Source organism: Rissa tridactyla, chromosome 8, assembly GCF_028500815.1.
Source record: "Rissa tridactyla isolate bRisTri1 chromosome 8, bRisTri1.patW.cur.20221130, whole genome shotgun sequence".
In the NCBI taxonomy this organism is placed as follows: domain Eukaryota; kingdom Metazoa; phylum Chordata; class Aves; order Charadriiformes; family Laridae; genus Rissa; species Rissa tridactyla.
In genome coordinates, this window is record NC_071473.1 from 37,809,587 (window position 1) to 37,835,581 (window position 25,995).

General features: G+C 39.0%; 1 long non-coding RNA gene across 1 annotated transcript; it reads right to left on the bottom strand.

Annotated features, from left to right (window-relative positions):
* Nucleotides 1-295: 295 nt before the first annotated feature.
* Nucleotides 296-21,387, bottom strand: LOC128913551 (uncharacterized). The gene is made up of 6 exons (XR_008468001.1): nt 20,812-21,387; nt 20,618-20,684; nt 20,052-20,263; nt 17,225-17,278; nt 1,614-1,718; nt 296-551 (listed from the first exon to the last, which is right to left on the bottom strand). It is a non-coding gene; the product is annotated as an uncharacterized LOC128913551 (long non-coding RNA).
* Nucleotides 21,388-25,995: the final 4,608 nt, after the last annotated feature.

Genomic DNA, 25,995 nt, shown 5'->3' on the forward strand with positions numbered 1-25,995 from the left:
CCAAGACCTGCTGTGCACCTGAACTGCACATCCCAGGTCTTTCGAGTTTTGAGTCTACTCAAGAGTCCCTCAATAATCTGTTCATTCCGGTAAACACAACAGATAAAACTTCCTAATCCATGCGAATCTGAGAACAAAGAGTCAAATGAGGGGTTAAATTCTATCTCCCAAATATTTGGGTCAGAGATCAAATAAATCAAAAATTACTTTTTGTATACCATTTCCAAAGTTTGTTTTGTTTGGGGAAAAAAAAATAAATCCATTGAGCCATTAGCCAGCCAAAAGACTTTATTACTCCTCCTCATATATGGCGGATTTTCAGTAATGGCAAATGTCTACTTGCGCTTTGTACAATTCATTGCTGACCTGATGCTTCCACATCTGCTCAGCTGCTGTCTGTTGCCTGCTGTTTTCAATGGAAATCCGTGATACGCCTCACAACGGACAGCATTCTGGCAGGCGTCGTACACGCTTGGCACAGTTCACAGCTCCTCCCATCAGTTCAGGTCTCGTGCTTTTCTTCTAAATTCACACATGTATATGGATCAACCCTATTCAGACGTGGCTTTAGGTTGCGCGGATGAAATGTATTTGTACATACGTACACATGTGCGTGTTTATAATACACAGCTATTTAAGTCATATAAAAAACCCTCATAAAGTCTTTATCTCCTGCAAAAGGATATCTAAATAATAGCCATACAAATACCTATTTAGGTAAATACTAAGATATCAAAATCATCGCTATAAAATAGCTACCAAGCAAAGTACCCAATCCTACTTCCCCTTCAAACAATGACAAAACTCCCCTTGATTTCAGTGGAAGAAGCTCTGACATCTAAGAGCCACTGCCTGTCAAATATGTTGTTCTGTTAATATTTTGCAATTAAAAAAAAAAAGTAAAATAACACAAAAAGAGCAATTAAATGCCATCACAGGCTCTTCGCTGCTTGGCTTATTACTCCCCATTCTATTGTGAGACCTGTCATGAAAATAAAAGTTTTCAAAGCCCATAGCCGTATGTTGACTGTTGTCCCACTTTTACCAAAGGCAAATACAGATTTGTTTGAAAATTTACTTAAAAAAATGCTCCCAGGTTAAGACCTTGTATGCCAAGTTTCAGCCCAGAGCGAATTTTTATGGCCGAGTTATAAACCCTTGAAAATAGGAAACTAATACTGCAAGGATTTAAAATAATAGAAAATGTTTCACATAATATAAATCTATAAGCAGAGTATTATATTTAAGTCTTAATATCTACATAGTTGGATTATCTTATATCTTGACAATCATACTAAGTAATCTTGCCTCCTTTCCCCTTCCTTTGATTTAGTGTTTCATTCTTATGCATTAACAATGCTCTGGGCCATAAAATACTGTATTAATATTAGTTTGTCACAGTAGACTAAATTTAGAACAACTCATTAATATGGGAGAGTAAAAGGCATTCTGCCAGGAGTGAGAGTGACTCTATAAGCTCTTAAGGCTATAAGTTATGCAGATATGCCACTTGAACTAGAGAGCTAGCAATTCTTTCTGTTACTAATAAGAGATTCTATTAGTTGCAGCCGATTCTATTTCTAATTAAGAAATGTGGAAAAAGGCAATTTTACCATTGGATGTATCTCTGATGTGTAGCTGGAATAAGCCATACACCATCTTTCTCTGCTTTCTGGTCAGCCAGGATTAGTGGCACATGCACAGAATGAATTTTCCCCCTGCAGTACACAGGAAAAAACAACTCTGCTGTAGTATTTTCTTCGGTACGATCATAATCTGTGTATCCAGAAGAAAGTTCAGCAATCAGAGCTATTTCAAAACAAATCTCATAATGTTTAGAATTGCCCCAGTGAAGAAAGTTTTCATTTTTCACAAATACAGTCTTTCATTCGTATAGTTTCATGCCAGTAATGCCTTCTCAAAGGTTGTCAAATATTAATTTTTTTAAATTTAGTCCCTTGCTAAGCTACAAATATTCATGTTTAACACCAAGTAGCAGTTCAGGGGCTGACAACAGTATGTACCTTTTGAATGATGCATAGAAAGCAGCAGTTAGCACAAAGACAAAGCCACCAGATTGGTCTCAGGGAAACCCAGTGTCTGAATTTTTCATGATTCCTCCAGCACTTAAAGAATAAGAAACTGGCTACTACTGTTGGGAGATCAGCATTGTGAAGGTCAGAGCCCAAAAACATGCAAGTGAATCAGGTTTTGCCTGGGGAAAGTGAAAAGGGATTTAAGATGCTTAAGAGAATTATAAAGATTTTTTAATGTATTTTACAAACACTGTAGTAGCTAAACAATAGCTATAAAAACGGGGAGAGAATCATATCCACCTACTATTCATTGCTTGTAAGTCTCAAAAGACAGAGAAAAGACCTTTTCTTTATGTCTGAAGGCTTAAACTTCCAGGGATCGTTCTTCTTCTTATAGAGTTCCCATTACCTTTCTTTTGCCTTTTAAGAACAGCAACTACTTCAGAAGAAAACTGATAAATGGGAAGTGTAAAATAAATTCAATATTTTTTCTATGCTTACAAAAATGCAAATGCAGTAAGTGATGTCTTAATTACTCCACAGCCCAGTGGCTTGTGTATGTTTATTTTCCGTGGCAGACAAACTTTACTTGATCTCATAATTATTTCTAGAAAGTATAAATTGATTCCAGGGGGAAAAAAAAAAGAAAAGTAGCAGAAACTGCTTAGAAAAACGTTACACTGTTTAAGGAACTGATGGCTTCACCTGTCATCATCTAGTTAAGCTCTTAATGAGTTATTTTCTATTCTTGGTCACATCTGATTTTTTTTTAATATAAGTCCCTTTGAACAGCTGGGAGTTACAGCATCCTTTGATCACAGTATTCTGAATTTTCAGTCAAAATGAGGACATTTTTGTCCTTACTTGGGCTATTTTTACAAGTGTATTTCTTCGAGTATGTTTTTGGGCATTACTTCGCAGGCATACAAGGAAGCTGAACAATTAATGTATACATTTTTACATAAATGTTTATAAATTTAGTAAAGGGAGAAAGCTTTGCCACAAGAAACCTCAGCTCTTTTGAAGGCAGTTTTCTAATGATGACCCTTGGCATGCTAGCCCACATGGGATTCCTCTGAGAAGAGTCTGATGAAAATTAGTCTATTCTCATTTCAAACAGAATTTTGCTGAAGTCCTGATCAGAGCATCAGCATGGAGTCCAGGGAGACAACACACGCTACTTGATTCACTCCGCAGCCTCCCTCTCCTGGTAATTGTTGCAGGAACACATAGTGACAAGACTATAGGATGTGAGGGGTCTGGATGTACTCAGGCTGTTACTCTCTGTTTAAAGATTTAAACCATCAGGGTATGATAAGGCTTTTTGATGTTCATTGAACATGGAGCTTGGGTACAGAAGAAGGGGAAAGGGCTTCACCGGAAGGCAATCATCTTTCAGAGCCACAGTAAGACGGAGAGAGGTGGGAAAATCTCAGTCTCAGCATAGACATGGAACAAAGGGAGATGAAAGGGCTAGGGTGAAGAAGGGGCCAGATCTGGCTGTGAGGCAGAACTTGCACTAAAAGATAGTTCGATGCCTTAAAACGCAGAAAAAACATTTAGTGTGCCTGCTCCATTAACACACACTTTTGGCTAAAATTTAACTATTCTGCACATTTTTTTACAGTTTATGTTGACACTAGGTTTAAACAATGCCTCTGGCTTATTTTGAAATTATTTAATGAATGTACTTTGTCAGATGAACATCATTTCCTAATTATACAGAAAAGTATTAAATGATGAGCTATTTTAAAGAGTGGATACAATCTTTTCTTTCCTAAGGGACAAAACGAAAACTGGCTGGTGCCATACGTTGCTGTATAATGTGTACGATGTTGCGGGGGCAGGGGGGGTGGGGTGTGGGGACAGAAATTTTCCTTGTCTTGACAAAGCGAGATCTATAGCTAGGCCTCTTAGACAAACATGAAGAGATATTACCATCACCAGGTAAGGCTGATAACGCCACCGTTTCACCACCCAGAAGGGAATGACTATTTCGAAGGATAATTAAGGGCCTAATCCTGCACCATGCATGGCGATGAGCACTTTGGACTCTCATTAGCTTTAAAGGGAGATGAGAGGGATCAGTGGGTCACAGGATCAGGCTCTAAAATGAAAGAGAGATTTGAAGGAGTCGTCCGCACAATTTCATACACGAGGAGGAGGAGAAAGACAGTTTGATCTGAGCATCACTTCCACGCTCTGGGAGTTTCACAGCACCTGCACTGCACAGCACTGTAATTTTGTAGGTCCAATAGGCATTTGCCAGCATTAGCTGCTCTGAAATAAGAGAGAAGGTAAAGGATTCGCACAGAAAGCTGAGCGTTAAGCTGATCAAAGTTAGAGTTACAGGGATTTATATGCACCTTTCTAGCTAAGAAACACTGTCTGCTTTTTTATACTAATCTCAGTGGGCCAAATTTATCCTGATGTAACTCAAAGCATATCAGAAGAATTACTGCAGAGATAAAGTGGACCCGGTCTCCCTCTGATGTTATTTATAATCTGTATGTTTTGCTCTATAACAGCATATATAGTTAGAGGGTTGCCTGACTGCAGTCACTTACAAGGGTGCAAAAGCGTATTGACTTCAGCAAAGTTAATTCTGAGTTTGATGAAGGAGATTCACATCAAAGCAGTAACAAGGGCTATTCCTAAAAATCATTCCCATATATTCACTCACGTTCTTAACTTGGCATTAAGAGCTGCATTAATACTCACATTAGCCTGTGCATTCTCCTTCAAATCCGAAGTCTGACACCCCTTTTTCTAACAGCTAAATGCCTTATATGCATCTGTTGTGAAACAACTCGGTTGCGCAGCACGTACTGTGAACAGTTTGCTTCTGTGAAAGTGCTCAGCGTGTATATTTGGAATTCGAGGTTGGCATTTTCAGAAGCATTTAAGAGACTTACATGTTTAAGTTCTACCGAAAGTCAATGAGACTTGCCTTCCTAAATCAGTTAGGTTTTCTGAATGTTGGGTCCCATCGCGTTTCAGCAAGAGCTGGCTGCCTCCCAGCTAAGGCTTTGAAAAATCCAGCCAACCAAACAACCCTGCCACCAAATTAGCGCAAACAATAGACACAAGTTGTGTAAATGGAGACTTCCTGTGATCAGCCTACTTAGAAAATGACAAGATCTCTAAAAAGATTGCTCTCTATCCAGGACCCTCTCCAGGTTTCCTATGAGGAAAGGGACCCTCTAGTTAAGGCACAGACGCCCCATGTGGCAGCCCAGATAAAGCCCACTTTATTGGCCGCTGTATCGTCCAACTTCCACTCAGAAAGGAATGGGACTTTCTTTGCTGCCATTATCCAGAGAGTCATATGTCCAAACTCATCCGTCATCTTCTGTGATGATTTGGTATGAGAATTTTGCTTCATTCTGAAAATAAAAGGAAGTATGTTCATCACCTGTCATTCTTTTGAACAGCGTGAATTGAACAGTAAACCTAAGTGCCTTGCAGGAAGCTACAGAAGAGACCAGAAGACGCTGCTGTGCCATCCAAGTCTCTGTAGGCATTTTTGATGTGGTGTTTACGTAATAGCAGTTCCAGGAAACAGAAGTTGAAGAATGGTATTATTTTTTTTTTTATTGGAAAATGTATTCCATATCCCTCATTTCCTTTAGTTGCTGCCACACAACATATTCATCTGCAGCCATCAAAGAAATTATGCATGGAGCGGTAGCTCACCCAACCCCCTGTGGCTTCAGCCGACACTTTAGAAGCTGGGATCCGAAACGCAGTCCCAGACCATGGATGTCCTAGTTTTTGCATACAGCGCTCCTTCCTCTGACAAGTTAAAAATGCGACTTTGTATGAACTGACAACCAACAGCACTGAAAAGGGCCAAAGTTTGCATGATTCATTGCAGTCACCACAGGTACAAAATTTATAGGAACCAAAAAAGCCACAGTGGGATTGACAACTTCAGCCCATGGCTGGAGGAAGCAAGTTCTGGAAACACAGATTTAACCTGATTTCTTGTGACACAGTCAATTGTGGAGTAAGTGCTATAATAGACACATACTGCAACAAGAACAAAAATTGCACCAGTTGCTTTTATGTTATTATACTTCCGGGTGCTCTCACAAAAACCTTCCCCAGAAAAATCAATAAAGCAGATTGTGCCCAGCAGTCACCCATTACAGAATTAAATCCGTATGCCAACACAAAACAATGAAGAAAACAAAACTAACAAGGGATCCATTTGGCTTTGTTTGACTTTGCCTGCCAGAGAATGAGAATGCAAGGCTGGGTGTAATTTAATGCAAACCTTGGCCTATCCTGGTCATGCATATGACTGACCCTCAGGGCAAGACCATCAATTTTCTATTAAAGATCAGAGAGTTGACATATCAAAGTCAACATCTAGCTGAATAACTGCAGTAACTTGATAATAATTCTTTTGTGGATTTCAGAGTGGCTTTTCGGTAAAGTATCAGAAAGGTAGCAGTTTTCAATCCTGACCCAACAAGATCTGAATATGAAATAAAGGATTTGAGCTTGATCTCCCCATGATGTGAGGATGAATGTTCTAGTAAATGTTAACTTAGTGCTCTGAATAGCTCAGTAATAGATGGGTTTAGGCGGTAATAGGTTTAAAATGTCAACTTATTGAATAATAATTTCATGTTGTACAAATACTACGTGTAAGAAGGGATTTGTTTTGCAAATTTTGAAATAAATGAATGGATTTGTGATGTCCTTCACTGTTCTGGTCAGAATGTTATACAAGAACAAAAATTAGTTTTGCTTCAGTAATATCCCTCATTGTTTCCCTGCATTATTCTGAGTATGTGTCGTAACTTATGAGTCTTGTTTACTCCTTACCCTGAAGTAGCTTGAGGTATGTTTTGGCCCCTGTGACAAGAATGGCAATTATTCATTACGCAAATACATAGTGAGATAGCAAAAAGAAACCTTAACAGATGCTTCCCAAAATTCTGCCACCCCCACTAAGACGGACAGTGTTAAAACATCGTCCCATCACTTACATCCAAACAATTCCTACTGAAAGGCAAGAGCCAAGACAACCACCTGATTCTGAAGCAATGACAATCCATCGCTGCCTGAGTGCTGACACGTGGATGGAAGCATTCAAGCTGCTCCCTATTTCACATCACGCTACTTCAGCCATTGCCTCCTGCCTGGGCACTGATGTGAAGCAACCTGTAGAGTATTGCTAACATGCTCGGGAAGATGATGCCAAGCAATTGACCATATGGCATTTTGGAACATAAAGGCATTCTGGGGGCCTTTTTATTTTTTAATTATGTTTTTCTTTACTTCTTCTGTTTGCTTCCATCCAAGTCTTGCACTGAACTGCCATCTATGTCCATTTGCACGCTTACATAAGCAATTCTCATTTTAGCTTACGTAAATTTTAATCCACCACGCTTAAACCGATACCAAATTACCTGTGCTGGAATCTGAGCACTTTCATTTTTCTGACTGATCCTGAAACCATTCGTTGGATCTTTACCTCAGTAATGGAGAACCGAAGATATAAACTGAAGGAAAAAAAAAAACCAAAACATTCAGAAACTCATTCTTTATGAATCGGGAACAGATAGGATAATGAGGAGGGTTAGCTAAGCTTAGTTATTCCTCCTGCTTCCTCTTGATGAGTGCCAATAGCTGCGTGGCTCATTCCCCAGCTAGAACCCATGCAGCTTCAAGCCCCGTCTTCCAGACCTGCTGGAGGACTTGCGGTTGCACCTGCTGTACTCAATTATTCCATGGCCTATTTTACACAAATAGCTTCATGTAATTCAGATTTATTTAAATCTCGTAAAGAAGCACAGGACTTCACAGCACTGGGCGAATAACCCTGTCCCAATTTCAAATAGTGAACCAGACTTCAGACAGTCAAGTGATCAGGACACACTTCAGTTAAAAGCACAATGCCGTTCTTTGCTTCTTCACAACAACTTGTTGACTAGCGCGGCCACAACGTTAAAATGTTTCATCGTTTAGCCCAGAATAAGCTGTAGTCACAGACAAAGTGATTTTATCTAAATCGTCCTACGCTGACAGAAAGAACCAAGAGCCTAAATTCCTGAGGAGATGTGAGCCAACCACTCCTCTATGGAAGTGGTGGCTTGAAAGGTAGACTCTGCTCGGAGACATAAAGGTTGGGAGCATCCAGCCATTTCTATGGGAACTGACTGTGATACCATAAAACAAAAGGCAATGGTTTCTGCACAAGATTAGGCACAAAGAGGAGGGGAGAGGCTGGGCTGTGGAAAGCAGCTCTTCACTCTCATACAAATATCTTAGAGAACAATATAGGGATTACAGGAAATCATAAGCCAAATAAACTGCTTTTTGGATAAGTATTTTCCGCTTACAAGGCTGCCCCAAGGCAAAAGTTGCTCTTTAAACAGAATCTGATTTTAAGGGCAAATTTACAATTATAATTAGCTGCAATGAGCAGCCAAACCCAGAGGGAGGGCTGTGTTTGGGTCCTAAGTACAGTTCTTCATGGTCTGGCAGCACGTTCCTGAGCCCTCGCCTTGTCCCCTGCCCCCAGACAGCTTGCGGGTTGTGCTGACAGAGGGACTCCTGCGCTCCTGAAGGAAAAGAGAGCAGAGCTGGGGACACCGGTTGGAAACAAGTACGTAAATAAATAAAGCATTTTAAAGCTGATCAAAGAAGTGACCAAGCTCTCAAAGAAACCAGCAGCACAGAGTAACTTGAAAAGCCCCCAGGCAGAACCCCCAACTCTTGCTTCAGCTTTGCCTGAAGTCTCCTTAAGTCGATTCATACACATAGCAATTCAAACAGGAGAAAGGGGATAAGGGGGGGTTAGGGGTGGGGGAGAGAACCAAGAATCAACCCACAACCAAAAAACCAAACAACAAAATACAAACCAGCCTCGAGAGACTCACGGAGGGGTCAATTCTGACAAGACAACAAGATGTGCCACAACTGAAATTATGACCTTGCAGAGAATGAGACGATATGGCAGCCCAATAAGCATCTTCAGCAAAGAGTGGGAAGAAGCTTCAATAATGAGTGCCACCGGCACTAGGAGCTTCAGCACCAGAAGAACTCAAGGAAGATATACTCATTCCCGTGAGCAGAATTTTTGCATGGTTATTACTCTGGTATCGTCCTTTCCCAAAATATTGTAGCTTGTTTCTGTTTCTTGTTTACATTAAATGCTAAAATCTGAAACAGTAAAAACAGAGCCTCCTTCCTGTAAGCTAGACATTGGACCCTTATTCAGGACTGTGGCAAGATAACGCGGTAAACTGAACAGTTGGACCCCATCCTATAAGTGGGCCGAGAGCTTGGAGAGTTCAAATGACAAACACATGGCAAAATTCCACCCCCACAACAGTTTGCATCACACAAACAGTATGTTATATTTAGATTAGAAGACACTAAATCTGAATCCAGTCACCATAACAACCAAAAATCTATAATGGTGTACGGTAAACAGGAATGCCAGACAAGCAAGTAAAAATTCTCTGTGCTAGTGGTGCCGCAGACCCTGCTCATCCCCTGACTTCATTATCTGTTACGAGCACAAATGGCCTTAAGGTTTATCCGAAATGATTGTATATACATAGAAGTTCAAAAGTAGACCATAAAAAAAGGAAAATTCAACTTTCTTGAAGAATACAGGAACAAAGACCTTTCTCAGAATCTATGCCTCCCTAATTTGATCAAAAACTATGATGGTTACAACTGTCATTAGAGTTTCCAGTTGGAAATATGGAAGCATTAATAAAATCTCTCCTAACAGCACCATCAGTGAAACCTTTTTGTACAGACTCCATGCCTGCTCTAACAGAACAGTTAGGCCAAGGACCTCAAATTGGCTTCCCAAGCCATCACCATCCTCCATGTAAAAACGTAACTCGTAAGAGCACAGAGCTAGCCTCAGGTAAGTGGCCTGCAGGCAATGCAGTTACTGCCTGCATATTCGGATGAACACTTCCTCCCTCACTCCACAAAATAAAATACAACAGTTCCGCTCTTGCACGGAAAGAGAGCTAAGCTGGTATTATGGTGGAAATAACGTAAAAGTTTCTCCTTCTTTCCTGAAACATGTGAAAGTCAAGCTTCCAGACAGACTCTATCACTGAAGAGCCAGGCTAGTGGAAATACAAGAAGCTGAAGAGCTTAAATTGGAGCAGCTGGTGGGTGAACCCTGGGGCACGGGTGGTAAACAAACATGACTGATACTTTCTGGAGTGGTCACATTAGCCTCTGAAAAACCCTAATGGGCTTCGAACTTGGAAAGAACTCATGCCCTACCCAGTGCTTTCTGAGAGCCCAAGCAAAGGGCAAAAACGTTGTTAAGTACAAAGACTAAATGACCTGAAGCTTGAAGGGTGAGAGTAGGCATGAAGCAGGTATCCGGGTGCTAACGGTACGCTCCGAGTGCTTTACAGGAATACCTTCTCTGAAGTCAAAGACTGCTCTTGGAACCAACGCTAGAGCTTGCACTGTCTGCAGAGGAGGTGATCTTTAGGCATGATGTAGCATCATTACCCAAAGATCAATACTGCTCAAACAATTATCAGCCAAACTTAGGAAAGCCTATCCCTCCACTGTCAAGAGCATCTGGATAGTGGGATCTGCCTTGGAATAGAATCCTTTAGATGACAATTCAGCTAGTGCACAAAAAATATAGACCCTAGAAGGAGGAGGGAAATCAAATTCATACCACCATCAAGTCACAACACTAGGTCCTCTATAAAATAGTTTTTCTTTTTCCCCAGGTTTTCTATTTTTTCATGTTAGAGTGTGGCTTTTCTTGTTAGCAAACACTTAAGTTTTCCAAAGACTAAAAAAGAAACCTGCCACATTAGAAAAGATTCGAAACAAAACCTTTTAAAAAAGCAGAGAAAAAGCTACGTACGTAAAACAGCCAGCCCCAGCAGCTCTGTGATGCAGACAACATTCTCTGAGGACGCAGAATTCAGGCCACGAAGTCTTCCCAGGCCGTGTCCTCCAACCTCCACAAACACGTCTGTTTTGAACAGAGCAGCCTGCCACTTGGAAGTCAGTTATTAGTATCCGAAGGCCCCCCCTGCACGGTTCACGTTACATATGCAAGTCTCATCCTTTGGCAGAATCTAACCTTTATTTTTTCCACTCTTGAAAATAAAGCTCATGTCAAGAGGGCAAGGCCTGCGGTGTCGTCTTCCTCCTCTCTGCCTATCGCCCACAGAGCCCAGGGCAGCGCTGGGAAGAGTCAAGGATTTGCCCTTACAACGAGAAGCACCGTAACTGCTATGAGGCCAGCCCCAAGGATGCACGCGTGTTGTCACGAGTGCAAGTTTGGGCACACGTGCCTGGGCTCCAGGTCAGTGAAGCTACACAGCTAGCGCTTAGCCTGTTTCTTTAAACAAACCATAGACATTAAACAGCATCCTTGATGGTATATGAAAAGCAGGTGTTTTTCATAACAGGTAAAGCAGAATTGATAGAGGAACGCTGCACAGCAACAAAAGAGCATTTGAGATCCAGAGGAACATGAATTGCACCGCTGAAATCATCAAGCCGTATTTTTAGCTGCAAACTTGTTAAACCCACATTCGTTTGCCGCCACCAAAATATTTCATTCTCTTTGATTAACAAATCTTTCTTAAATGAGGTTCAGTCCTACACAAATGTAAAATGGATGTGTGTTTTTTAAAGCACTGAAACTGATTTGCATTTCAGCACATCGATATATCTATAGGACAACTTTAATAAGAAGGCTCGGCTCTTCCAGATTATTTGGTCTCTGTGTTGGTTTTGCTGGTGCATATAAAGTTGTCTTAAAACACAAAGGCAAACCAGGGATCCATAGGTAATCTAAGATGCACAGCATTCATGCTTGTTTATATCAGTATTTTCAGCTAGTACATATCCATGATTTATTTGCAAACAAATTAATTAATGTTTCAGCAGCTGTTTGCAGCCAGTCTGTGATCTAGTTTAAACAGAGATGACACTTTTTTTATTCCACAGGGGCAATTTCAAGTACTCATAGATTATATTCTTACTATCAGTCCAAATGATAAAAGAGTAGCGAATCCTGAAACAGCACAGCTGACTTTATAAGATCAGTGTGCTTCCACAGACCCAGTTATTCCCCAATGCCATCTTTCCTGTGTTATCTTTTAATTAAGGCTGCATAATGCCAGTTTATAAACAAATCTCTAAGTAAGATCAAAAACTGACATATTTTAAATGTTTTTCATTCTCTCGTTTCTGGTCTCCTAGGGGTGTTATTCTAAAATGTACATCTCTGTATGAAATGACTTTTTTATCGCATTGTGTATAATGAAAAGAAATGTTTGAATATTGTTCTGTAACCTGACAACGAACAAACAAATGAGAGAACAAATGCTGGGTTGCGTAAAAGATAAGCATAGTATACAGTAGATAGATCACCGCAGAAAACATTACTATACTTTGTGATTTTTATTTCTCTTGTTAAAAAAAAAAAAAAAAAAAGACTACAAGACAAAATCCCCAAAGCCTCGCTAGGCTAAATTTCCTCCTTCTTCTTTGAACAGACTACACAGATTTTGTTGACTAATTGAGATCAATCCCAGTTGTAAATCGCCTTGCTATCCTACAGCTTTAATTAAGCTACCAGAGGGAGTTGTTTATCAATTAACACTTGTTACAAATTATTAGTAATTATATGGACTTTGCGTATATACTTCAGCCAGTAAAGACTAAGCCATACTTCCCTGTGACAGAAATTAATTCAGATACAGCGTATAATATTTTTCTTACAAAAAAACCCCAATCAGCACCAAAAAAATATGGAAATAAGATTGGCGTAGGAAGACCTGAAGTAATCCATGGTATTACTTTTAACTAAATGCAACAAATTCTAGCATATCTTGTGCATAAATGTAGGCAATTACACTAAGCGAATGAAGTTAGTCAAACTTTTTAAACAATGGTAGCATTCTTTAATGGGTTGCATGCGTTTCCTTTTTGAGTAACAAATATCTTAAATAAGGAACATTAGGTAAAAGTTGATAATGTATTCAAACATTAAAGCTACCTATTGCTCTGTGCACTACATTCTGTGATAATTTTAATTGGCTTAATTGAGATGCACAAGTCTGATTAATGTTTAATTCCTTTATATTAAAAAAAAGAGAGAGTCAAGTAGTTCGACATTTCTTCAATTATGTTAGATCTTTCTAGACTTCAAAGGAATGTTACAGTAGACAGCCAGATACTGGATGAACTGATTAAAGAATAAAGACTGCTCATTATAATCTAAGAGTACAAAATTGGTTTGTGTAGCCTTTGAAAGTTGAAATTAAGAGCTGTTGAGCTAAAACTCAAGCTACAGTAATTAACCCAATTTATAGCCATCTTCGCTTACCTGGTTGACTAAGATTAGTCATTTGAAATGATCCACTAGATTCACTGTCTCATTTATAATTCATTCTGTGACCAATGAAATGCAATTTCACTGTACTGAAACCTTCATGTACGAGACAAAGATTTATTGCCTCTACTTAATTTGTTTTTAATTACTCAGGAAAGAACCTTCCTTCTTCACATTGAGTAAAGAGCCTGTTCAAAATCTACTTTTTTTTTTTTTTTTTTTTTTTTTTTTTTTACACCATTTTTTGACTACGTAAGTAGCACGAAGCAAAAGATTACAAAATCTTTTGGAATAACACAAGTGTTGCATTATAAAAATAAGTACCTTACCATAAATTTTACATCAGTACCACAGTTGCTCTTTGCCCATACAGTTTGCTGTCAAGCAGAAAGGGACAGTCTGTTCCTGTAGGCTGCGTGGATAAAGCAAAACTATTGGGCATGAAAGGGACAACCGTGCTCCTGCTGTAACATTAGAGAAGGGGACAGTGAAGTTTCTGTCTTTAAAACTATCCTGTTTGGCAGGAGTTTTAAAGTTTGTCTCTATTGGCAATAAACACCGAGTCAACCAATTTTAAAAGGTCTTTGTTGTTGGGTTCTTGGTTTTGTTGTTTGTTTTTTTTTTTTCACTAGAAAAACAACTTGAAAAGCAAAGGCACTGCACTTGATGGAAGACAGATTCACCTAGGTGTCAATTATTTATTATCTGCAATGCTTCATAAAGAGCAGAAAATAATCTCACAAATTCTATAATAATGAATGGGCTTATGAATAGAACTACACTGCTAAATTCTTCACAGAACGTAGAATATGAGCACTAAAAAAAAGGAGTCAAAAACAAATAGGTAGCCTGTTTTGCCAAATGAAATTAGCTGTGTTACGGACTGTATTTGATAATCATGGTAATGATTTGATCAGGACTGTTCTACAGCTGGACTTACATGGGAGCCTTACACCCAGCAACGGGTCATTGAGCCAAATGAAAGCACTCCCCTAACTAACCAAAAACTATAGTAGAGGAAATGAAGGTTTTTCCAATGGAAGCCGTACAGTGGCTAAGGGCATGCTGGAATGCAGTCAAACCTTTGAATGCAATACTTTCTGACAATACCTGTTAAACATAACTGAACATGAAAAGATATCAACACCTACCTGATAGTTTCTCATCTGACGAAAACTCTCAGAGTTCTATTGACATTAGCTGGAGCGCAGGTAATTTTCATATTCCTAGAAGGTATGCCCAGCTGTTTGTAGCATCTTACTAGCACTTTGTAATATCGTTTAATTATAGAGAAACACTGCCTTGTAATTACCTATTCACCACAGGCAAGAGGGATTTTGCTTCTTCCCCTTTCCCAGATAAGAAGAGAAGCTATCGCTCACATACTGAAGTGGCCTCTCTCTGTAGCACTGTAAGGGCCCTTTCTCTGGACTATTAGACTTATAGCTGATTAAGAAAAATTAAATGCAAACAATTACAGCATCAGACCTGCAACCATCTGTCCTGCCGTTACAAATACTCGACTGAATTTGTATAGGAATCCGAGTGCCAGCTAATATAACCCTTAAAAAGAAGGCGACCTTCATTTCTGGAGGAAAATGAATCGGTAGTGAGGCAGACTGACAGCCCCAAATCTCAACCGTTGCAACAAAAACGCTACAGGACATGATTACTTAGACAAGACCATCTCTACACCAGAGCTAGAAGGAAACATTTTTGACAGACAAATTATTTCAGATAAGTTTTCTGTAACCTCTGGGAAAAAAAAAAAAATCAGATGGAAAATTACTAGAACTTCATCTTGTCTGCATCAATCCATGGCAGCACTGTACCAGGGAATCGGCACGTTCAGGAACTGGCTGTCCCTGCTGGAACACTGTCCGCGGACCACGGCACACTGCTTGAATCTTTGCCTGGGAAGTCTGACAGCCACCCATTCCAGTTTCCGCCACCTGTACAGCAATAGTGGATACCACCTCACATACAATTCCGCAGTCCGATGTTATGACAGTATCCACTTTTTCTGGTATCAGAGAAAACGTGCTCATTTTCTCCATATTTAGAGCTCTTCTCACAAACTAGGCTTAATGTGAGATTTCCTGCCCTTTTTGGTAACACGGCTATTTCACCCCTTCACTAGGAAGGCTATTCCCAAGCTCCCCATATCGATTGATGCTTTACAGGTACAAAAGCAGCGGTCAGGTGGTTACCTGGAACACAGAGACTTCTCTTAGACGATTATGCTTTAACCCCGCACTGTATAGCTCTGCAAACGTAAGCCAGGGACACTCTGAAAACCTTTTCCATAATACTCTTTCTACATACGTAAGGAAAAGATTCCTGTGTACATCTTAATGAAGTATTCCTATGGCGTTAACAGTATCTTACTAAAATTACATGATGGCAGGGTTTATATTTTTGCACGGTACTCTGGATGGACTGCGAGAGTTACTGAAGTACAGAAATCCATATTCTTTCCCTGTCAGTGTCCTCCACTGGCCCAATCACTCCTTTCCTTTATGCAAGGACCACAATCAGGCCTTCACCCTGACACCTTGCTTCAGATCTTATAAATTAAACAGACCAAGGGGAGCAATGATGACACGAGAGGCCTCTGTGTCCCAGGGGACAGTGAAAGAAGTATTGGTTAATCCAGAGAAGGCCATCATCTTTCTGCAACTTGCCTTTTAAGAAATTCCTCATGATATCTTTTGGACATAAAGTAGAACGTAAAAGATATAACAGATATTTGCCAAACATGATTAAGTAATATTTTTTTTATATGTTCTATTCCTAAATCCTGACTGTCAGTGTATCCTCTTAGAGAGACACCAGCCTTCATCCTAGAGGCAGCCACATTTTATTGATGGGTGATACCCAATACAGTATTTTTTTAAAGCACTGGGTATCCCTTGGAAGGTAAGATACTATTTAATATGCCCATCAGCATCTACCCTTATTTTGTCACTGCCTGATCTGCCGAACTACATGTTGCAAGAGCAAAAGGAGCAGAGAAACTTAAAGTACCTTCCCACCTATCCTGTATGTTCGGTAGATAATGGGAAGTGCTTGCAGCCATAGGAACGCTCACGTGGACAGGTGGTAGAGAACAAGCAGCCCAGGTTACAAGTTCTGCGCTCACCCACCTGCGGCAGAGAGCTCTAGCAGATTTCACATCTAATTGTGAAGTTTCCTTACCTGCTCAAAAGTGTTCCTGAACTACACAGCACCTTTGAATTTTCATCGTTGGCTGAATCTGACAAAACTCTTGGTATCATACCTCTCTCTCACTCATCTTGAGCAGATCTTGTTAGTGCAGATTAGAACTTGTTAAAGATTAATTCTTAAAGTATCCTCAAGCTTTCTTTTCCAACAAAGGAAACATCAATTATAGGCTCACACATAAACTTTGCCCCTATCTTGAATACTCGCTGCCCTTTATAAATCTTAGATTTCTTCCCCTTGTGTGTGTTCAAAGGAGAGATTTTATTGCCTCCAGGGGTTGTTAAACTGATTGCAATACCACGTATTTAGAGCAGTTCAGTGGGAATTAAGCTGGTTCAATGCTGTCAGACCTAGAATATAGCTGTCAAATAGCATTACAAGTAAAACACCCTTGATAAGAAATAATGACCAAGTGTCAATCTGTTTTTTACCAGCAGCACTACAGACTTAGCTTGCCAATGAAAAATGCAATATTTTGCACATTATAGTAGCTATGCTCTTGTGATGCTACATAGTAAAGGATGTTTCGGCCTTTCAATTCAGCGTATTTTTAGATGATACAATTTGATCACAAAAACGTGTGTCTCAGACCTACCTTGGATGCAAAGCAGCAATGCTTTACGTCTTGCTTTAACCTTCTCGCTGTCTTCTGGAAAAAAAAGAAATCCACCCAAAACATAAACAACATATGCATTAAAAATTCGTTAATCATATTTCCTAAATGTTAACAATGCAGAAATTAAAATGGCCAATTTGGCTTAGAGCTGCTTTATGCTGTTACAGTTTTGGATATCCGTAACTTCATACTACAATGAAACCCATTAGGTATTGTTATTTTTCTGATTTATGAATTTTATTTGTTTTTTTTTTTAATAACTGCATTATGTACAAAATTACTACATTTCTTATGATTTCTTTTGCAGATCCAAATATTTGTCACTTATACGAGGAGTTAACATGCAATAAACATTTTAATACTTAAATACTCACTATTCCTATTCCAATACTTGAATACTTACTACTCTAACACGTAAATCATCAGGTGACAATACAGCATTTACATGTGTATATATTTTTGATAAAAAATTATCAAAAAATTTTTATTATCAAAAAATTTTTATTTATACGAAGTTGTTCCCATAAATAAACAATGAGTCTTTAAAACCTAAAATAAAAATGTTAACTAGACACAACTTAAGACTCATTTATCCAGATGTGACGGGGTCCAAGGTAACACACCTGAAAACTTGATTTAGATAGAGCAGGAGATATTTCAAAGTGCCTGCAATAATTTGGGGTCACAGTTTCAGACAGATTAAGCATTTCAAGATTTTGTCTGGGAGAGATGCAAGAGGAATGATATACAAAGGAAGGACAATGGAGATCTAAGGTAATGAATGACCAAGTAACAAGAGGGAAAACAAAACACAATCCAAATGCTAAAGCACAATAAGACTAAAAATGTGGAAGCCAAAATGTGCTTTCCATGGCATTCAAAAAGGGCACCTGTTGACAGCAGTGAACACCCCAGTACATACATGAGATAAAATGAATGCAATATGTTTAAAACAGTGTTAGTACTTTGACAGAAACCTGCAAAAATAAGAAAAAAATATTAAAAATTAAGAGGAATCTTAATATTGTCTCCCAAGTTAAACTTGGAAAATATTTTCCATCTCTGAACTAAGCAGTCAAAGGACAGACAGCATCTTTGTGTTTACTACCTTCAAACTTACAGGATTTTTTCATTTTGTGTAAGCTTTCTCCCCACATTTTATTAATCCACTATGAACAAAGAAGCCAAATTAACAGCTACCTGAGGTGTAACTGAAAGAAACCTGCACCTGGTTGAAAGTGGGGGTTTCAAGGATGCATAGAGGGGGCTAACAGGCCAAGTCAGAGGAACTACCCCTAACCTGACAGCTTCAATCGGGCTGTCCAAAATCTCAACATTTCAGAGCTGGTGAGCCACCACAAGTGCTTACGTACTTAGGCAATTCCCCATCTTCGGCAAATCTACATGACATCAAAGTTAACTCTGAAAACGGGTCAGAACATTTAAATAGAGGGATTTGGGTTTGTTTGGCAGATATGTTTCAGTACAGAACACCAGAGTAAAGCATGACTGTTGCCAGCTTCAGACCCTGATCTTCATTATCAGCTTTGAGCTCAAACCATCCCCTAAACTCATTGCATACTCATTGTAGAGTAACAGGCAACACTAGTACCAGGCAGCATTACTAGCTAAACAGTACAACATTATAATCACTAAAAGATAAAATATATGTTCCAATGTATTTAAGGAAGTAAATTCTACTTTCTGCACTAATGATCAACATTCATTATTAATGGCTAAAGTACTGCATGGGGTATTTCCTTTTGGATGAATTCATAATAATTAACTTCCACTTATATTTGCATTTTTGCTTTAATACTTTTCGTGTTCCTCTTGTGAACTGTTTACAGCTGATGCTGGAGGAGTAACTGATTTCAAACTCAATGCCAACATTTCATAACTACACTTAAGGAATCACAGGGGAATAGAGTGTCACCACTGAGTAATATGAATAATTTCACATTGCAAGATAAATGAGGCAAAGATGGGGCATTTATCCAAAAATCAATCCAGAGCCGCAGGCAAGACTCCCTTTCATTTTTTCTTCCTTAAGTGAAGTGGGAGAGATCTGTGTGCAATTTCATTTTGTTTCAATTTATACAATTCAGCATGCGGTCTGTAATTATAGATTTTGGCACAAACCAGCACAAGTTTCTCACTATTGATGTTGAAAAGCTGTCCTTCAATTTTTCTGCAGTGATTTTTTTTCCCTGTACTGCAGCTACTTCACAACCAGTTTAACCAGACTGCAGGCAAGCTTCTTTTAAATTTATTTGTATTTTAGTACATATTTTTTTCTTAGTTGAAAATTCTATATTAATTTTGAATCATTAAGAAAGAGCATCAACCAGTGCATCAAACAGACAAATACATTCTTTAGCTTGATAAAAAAAAAGACTTGAATAAAAAATGGTTTGAACTTTACTTAAAAAAAATAGAACTTTGCTGCCCTCTACTTGTCAATTTCCAGACTGTGGGAGAAGACAGAAAAATCAGAACTATGGTCATAGTCCCAGACTTTTCACAGAACACTAAAGTGCTCAGAATTCAGCTACAATTACGTAATCTGTCTTGATCAAGCAGAAAATCAAAGTCACAATTGTTGTCCCCGTTTATTGGGTTTAAGTGAGGGAATGCTATAAAACTATTTGGAAAATAAAAAAACAAACACACACACACCAACCACCTGGCCAACCAGCTCTTTTGCTTATGATTAAGCGTGGAGTGCACAACCACTATGGGAAGAACAGTTTCTAAAGGCTTTTAATTATAGTCATTTGAAAGTCACTGCCCCAAAATCACTCACTTATTTAATCATGCATTTCTGGGGCTACCAGCACGGCATCCCTCAGGCTAAAGCCACTTTGTTTCTTTTCTGTTCAGTAGCATCCAGTGCATGACAACAGCCATGTTTCTACCTCTGCTTTCTCTCACAGGGGTACAACAGCCCCTTTCCTTCTACAGGCCATATTCTTCAAACACTCTGTGTTTGTTTTCCGCTGTTATGAAGGGCAAGACCTACGAAAGAAATTAGAAGGAATCAGTCTGAGCCTCTGCTTCAGATGATTTTCTTTCTGTTGCACTGAAGTGTGATGAACATCCATGATTGCAATCACTGAAACAAAAGAAGAAAACCCTCTCTTCCTTACTTTCCTTCCATCAGAAACCGAAGCTGCCTTTGTGCTAACCACTCGTGGCGACTACAGGATCAGCACAATCATTACAGCACTCAAGTCACACACTGTATTTAGGTGGCAACAGAGTTTTACCCCTCCCTTTTAAACCTGTAGGTTGTTCATTGGTTTCTCCTAATGCCCACTTGATTAAAACACCAGAGGAAAAAAAACCCTCTTTGAAACCCCAATAGCCTACCTGTCTTACCCTCTCACTGAACAGTGGTGGAGCTTCCAATGAATACTTCCCATGTCCTCAGTTAGTTCTACAAAATAGGGAGACCGAGACAATGTCCTTAATATCACGACGGTTAAAAGCAAACAGGATAAACCAACTTCTGCTTATATGAAATTAAAAGCTAAGGAGACACTTTCTAACCCCTTCGACCTCACCTTTTGGTAACTGAAGCCATCAGCCAAAAGCAGGAATTCATGGGGCACAATGAAGGTCCACTGCGTTTTAATGAAGTCCGAAAGTAAGACCGATTACTCGGGCTACTTGTAGCGCACACTACAGCACACCAGGTCAAACATCTAGAGCATGTCATTAGCGTTAGAACATTATGAAGTGCTTGCTCCTAGGGAATATAAACACACAAGCAAGATCCAATTTGTTAATTCTACTCTGATTTTGAAAGCCAGTATGAAAGAAACAAGGCGAGTATACCTTTTTACAAATACCACTGATTTACCCCTCTCGTCAGAGAAAAGCCCTCCTTCACACAGAATGAGCTCCCATTGATGGTTGTTCCAACATGTTTTATTCCAGTAACATTAACAACCCTTCAGATCCAACTGTTACTAAAAATCAAGGAAACTGCACAGAGAGAAAAAGTTATCTTTCAATAAGGTTAATAGCAAAACTTCCGAGAAGAAAGACTTCTGAGGAGAGACAGCTGCTACTCTGGACAGCTTATGAAGATGTAAGCAGAGCACACGCTACCCGGAGAGCGAGAGGGAGCGAGGAGGCCTTTTCTTGGTGACGGCCTCGGTTCTACTGTCAGGCAAAGCTAACAAATCAACACTGATCATCTCAGGATTACACCGGGCTCTGCTGCCTACCACCACAGAGGATAAAAAGCCTCCAAGAAGTTCACTTGGGATCTCATTTTATTAACCACACTGCTGCACAGAAACTACACCAGTGGGCTCCGTTATAAAGCCTTCAGCCAGCCAGCCTCAGCAATTTGGACTTTGTTCATTTGTGGTGGATTTTTTTGGGGTTTTTTTGTTTGTTTGTTCGTTGTTTTGGGTTTTTTCAAATCTTGAGTTTGTTTTAGACAACAAAACAACTCCTTTTTTCTGAACTTCGCAGGGAGAACAAACAAACAAAACAAAAAAAGCAAGGAACTGAAAACCAGATGAGTTTCACATGCAACAAAATAACCTTTTTTGAACGAAACCATGGAGAGCTGCTTTGGAAATACAAGGACTGAAACACTGAAGGAGCCGAGCCCCTCTTTTGCTCATGGAAAAGGAGTTAAATGAAAGCATCTTCTTCAACAAAAGAACCCAGGTACAAAGTAGGCATTTTACTTAAGCGGAAGTCCTGAGGTTATTAAGTCATGGCAGCAACAAAAGATGTGATTCTGTGGTAGGCTCTCTCTGTCTTGAAATCTCAAAATACTGTTTTATGAACTTTTATAATTCCCTTATCCAAGTGAGATGCTTAACCATTACTAAATGAATTTCTGCAAGACATCAGAAGTCTTCGGAAGAGCTAAATAGCAGCAGAGAACTTTTGACCCCTATTCAGTTACTTCTGAAGCAATACTTCCCTCTCATACCACCATATATTCAAGGATTTTTTTGAGTTTTGCTTTGGTTTGTGTTTATTTTGTTTGGTTTTGTTAACCATCAGTGCTCCCAAATAGCAGTCAAACAAATAAGAAAGAAACACAAACTCTTTGAAGCAATCCTTTCCCAACCCGTAGAAGCTCTCCAAACTGAGAGGTCAATGTAAAGGACGTAACCCCCATGATTTTTAGGAAAGTATTTTATCTTCATGGATAGGATCGGAGCAAACTGAACTCTGCTCTTCTCTGAAGGGCTTATGATGTTTTCTGACCCACTCAGAGGAAAGGAACAAATCTAAGAAGTTTTATGAGCACAGTTAAGTAGTAGCATCACAACTGTATGCCACCATGCCAAGCTCAACAAAACTAAAAGTAGAAATATAATATTGCTGGGGAGTATCACTAGAGAAACATCTTACAAACGTTCTGCATTTGTATACTTTAAACTGTAAGGTCAGGAAAGGCTGATCAGCTTAGTTTTATGACAGTCTGCCAATAAAGTCTAAAAGAACTTTACAAAGGATGGACATTGACTTAATCTTGGGAAAGAATAAAAATCAAGCCCCTTATAATTAGGATTATTTTTCTTAAGTTAGGAAAAATAACTCTACAATAATCTGGGGGGGAGGGGGACAAAAAAACCAAACCAAAACAAAGAAACATGGCCAAGTTCCATTTGAAAAGAAAATATGGGTCCCAGGAACTAAACAGTTAAAAATCTCTTACAGGTAAGTGAGCAGAGGTCTGAAATAAAATGAAAGTGCTCCTGCAACCTTGCATTCATGTTTTGCATTTTTAGTGTCTTTAGTCGCTTAACATCTCAGGCAATTTATTTTCTATAATAAAGGTATACTGAAGGTACACTGAAGTTGGATCTGTCTAGACTTAAGTGTTCCATGCTAAAATTGCATCTGGATTTAAATACAGTTTCTACATTAAAAATACTAGGAAAAAAGTTTAGGGAGCTGAAGAATGGGTAACTCCTTTTGCATGTTCTTTCAGAGGTTAATACTTGCCTTCCAGCAACGTTTATCATTGATTCAAAAGTTGGAAAAAATAGTGAATGAACAACTTGGGGCGAGGGGGAGAAGGAATCAAGTCCTGTATAAAATATCCTTACCACTTCGGTAACAAATCGGAGATCATGAGTGGTAAAACAAATGTTACAGAGGAAGAAGGAACCAGAAAGACAGAAGGGAAAATAAGTCAATCTTGATCTACAATACTGACATCAACCTAAGAATTAACATTTGGTTAACACAGTTAATAGGTAGAAATAACAATTACCACAATAGGGGAACCATTATAGCACCCTCCTCAGGCTTGACCCACAAAAGGTTCTGAATAGAACAAAAGACAACCAGAATAGAGCAAAAGAGGAAGTGAAAAGACAGTATTCTATCAAAGATGTAGAATTTGGCTGCCTCTGATTTTGCCATGTTCCCTCAGTGTACTTCCATGGAAATTAAGTAAATATTTATGGACGAGAGAAAGAAGTAAAGGCTACAGTGAAAAATGTATCAGGCAGAATCCACAATCTGACAGGCACAACTTCTGCAACGCAGGAAGTTGTTGGTTTCTGCTTGAAGTAACACCTCTTTGCAACTATAAAGCTTTCACAAGAATTCCTGCTGCATTTAAAACTTCCTGTGTTAACTGGTATCTTCTACGTTTTAAACATCTTCTCATTTTAAAATGCTTGTTGAGTTTTTTGAAAACCATTCTGAACCATAACGAAAAATGTTTAGGACACCATTCCACTAGTTTGATAAAGTCTTTGTGAGCATTTTTTGTAAGAAACACAAAATGAAAATCTGATTGTCTGAAAAGTCTGTGAAACGGAAGCAACCCAGTTCTGTTTGCAGAAGGTCTTTCCTTATTTTGGCCACGTTCAACATCCCAAAAGTCATATTGTCATGAATCTCCAGCTAAAAGAAATCTCGAGAGCAGTAAGGATAAAACAAATACAAATTAATGTTGATGTGAAGTTCATTTTAGGTAACCAAAACTACGTTAATGACGTCATACGCTTACTTAGGTCCCCCCTCTCAACAAGCACACTGCTTGGCTCTCATGTAAGAGTAATTAGCAAACCTCAGCACTCTGGCACAAAACATTGCATGCTCTGAATATTATTTTATGTACACGTTCCTACAGTCACTAGGACTTTGTGCTTATCGACTTCTGCTGCACTTAAGCAAAACTAAAGAGACAATTATTACTTTGTGTTTACTTTCAGAGCTTGAAATATCCCTTATTTAGATCATCTGTAACAAAACCCACCTAAATTCAAACAGCCTGCTACAGTTTAATAATCTTTAACTCTTTCATTACAAATCCAAGTTTATTAGGGATGAATTTACACTCTTCCATATTCAATTTTGGCAACTGAATCCTTTGTTTAAAATTAAAAAAAAAGAGTCTCTATGGACACAGACACGTAAGCTTTAAACAGGATTTTCTCTCTGCCTTCCTGAATTCCCATCCGAGGAAGGACAGGCTAAAGGCCATAAGTGTAGATAACTTCACAAAGGAGAATGAAATACAAGTCAAATATGACTTCAAATTTCCATTCCTTTGTACTCTGTTAGTAAGCTATTCCTGTTTCTTCTGACAGACTAGTGCCCCCTTACCTTTCTGGAGAAGTTGGACAGATGACTATCAGTTCTTAAACATATGCTCCATAAACTAATGTGAAAATACAGATTAAAAGTAAAATAGTTTTATTCCATTAAGGTTTCCACTTTTTTTTTTTATGGATCAGCTTTCACCGAGCATGTATGGAATTGTATTTCTATAATATCAGAAGAAGCGTCAGTTTTGCAAGAGTAGTGTTGATAAAGTGTCCACCACCTGATCTTACTCAAAGAGGCTGGTGCTGCCCTGGCTGTGCTGCTGTCAGTGGAAACTTTGCCACTGGCCTCGATGCACTGGGGACTTTGCACAGAACATCCTACTTCTATCAAGCATGCAACTTGTTTTCCGTATACTGAATACATTTTTCTGGCAAATGGCAAATCACTAAACTGAAGCAGTTTAATCTCATTTAAAGCTGCTGCAGAAAATAAAGTTAGTCTGACAATTGTGTCAGCATTAAAACTGCTTGGATAAGCCGAGTGTAATCAAAGGCTGATAGCATGAGTGTAACACCTTGCATTTAAAAATAGCCCTTTACACTTCATTAATCTCAAGGTTTAAAACAGATGACGGAGGTTTATGAGAAAACGAGTACTAGCTTTCAAGCAGATCCTTTCTAAATAATTTATAGTTAAAATACATGTCAATGCTGCTATACATACACGAAAGTTGCAAAAATAATACAGCTGAAGCGAACATAGCTAGAGATTACAAGGAGACCGCAACGTCTGTAGGGCAGGGATCATCTTCTGTCTGTGCTCTGAAATGCCTCCCAGGCTTTTGGGTGGTGTGAAAACACCCAGTATAAAGTACCATTTTCGTGAGGCATGTGTAGCATAAAGGTCAATCAATCAATCAATCACATTTTTCAAACTATGTCTCTTTCTGTTACAATGTGAATGTTGCTATTTCACCAGACTATTTCAAAAACAGCTGTTATTTTAAAAAGTCAGTGTTGTATTCTCACCAAATTCAATAAAAAGCCAGGAAATCCCTGGAATTAGAAAACCTATACAGCTGTCCTCCTTACCTCTTATCCATGTGACATAGAAATGCAGATTGTGACTGCATTGTGCAGATCTGAGCAGTGAATGCAGCCTTACAAGGTGCTTAGATTGAGTCTATTTCTTCTCACTTAAAGTTA